The following is a 309-nucleotide window of genomic DNA, read 5'->3' as shown; positions in this document are numbered from 1 at the left end:
GCAGATTTAAGTGTACGACAGGAGTCTGGGTCCCAAGCACTTTGAAATTAAAACAATGGGGGTTATGCAAGGTAGAATATTCGGTTTCTAGATTAGTGGGTTTGCACCTCTCTTTAAAGGCATTCATTTGACCTGGAAGAACTGGTTCAGACACCATTTTGATGGTCAGCCAGGAAAGAGCTGGATGTGGCGTTAGGTCAGCCCAGCTGGAAAAACTGCATTCATTTTAACGGCAGGATTAACACAAAGTCTAGTGAAAGATTGCAGTCAGTGACCTCATGCAAGCTGGGCTTTTAGCAGTTGACAAAA

This window comes from Cyprinodon variegatus, unplaced genomic scaffold (genome assembly GCF_000732505.1).
Source record: "Cyprinodon variegatus isolate N-32 unplaced genomic scaffold, C_variegatus-1.0 Scaffold190, whole genome shotgun sequence".
Classification (NCBI taxonomy): domain Eukaryota; kingdom Metazoa; phylum Chordata; class Actinopteri; order Cyprinodontiformes; family Cyprinodontidae; genus Cyprinodon; species Cyprinodon variegatus.
Note: the sequence above shows the minus strand (reverse complement) of the source record.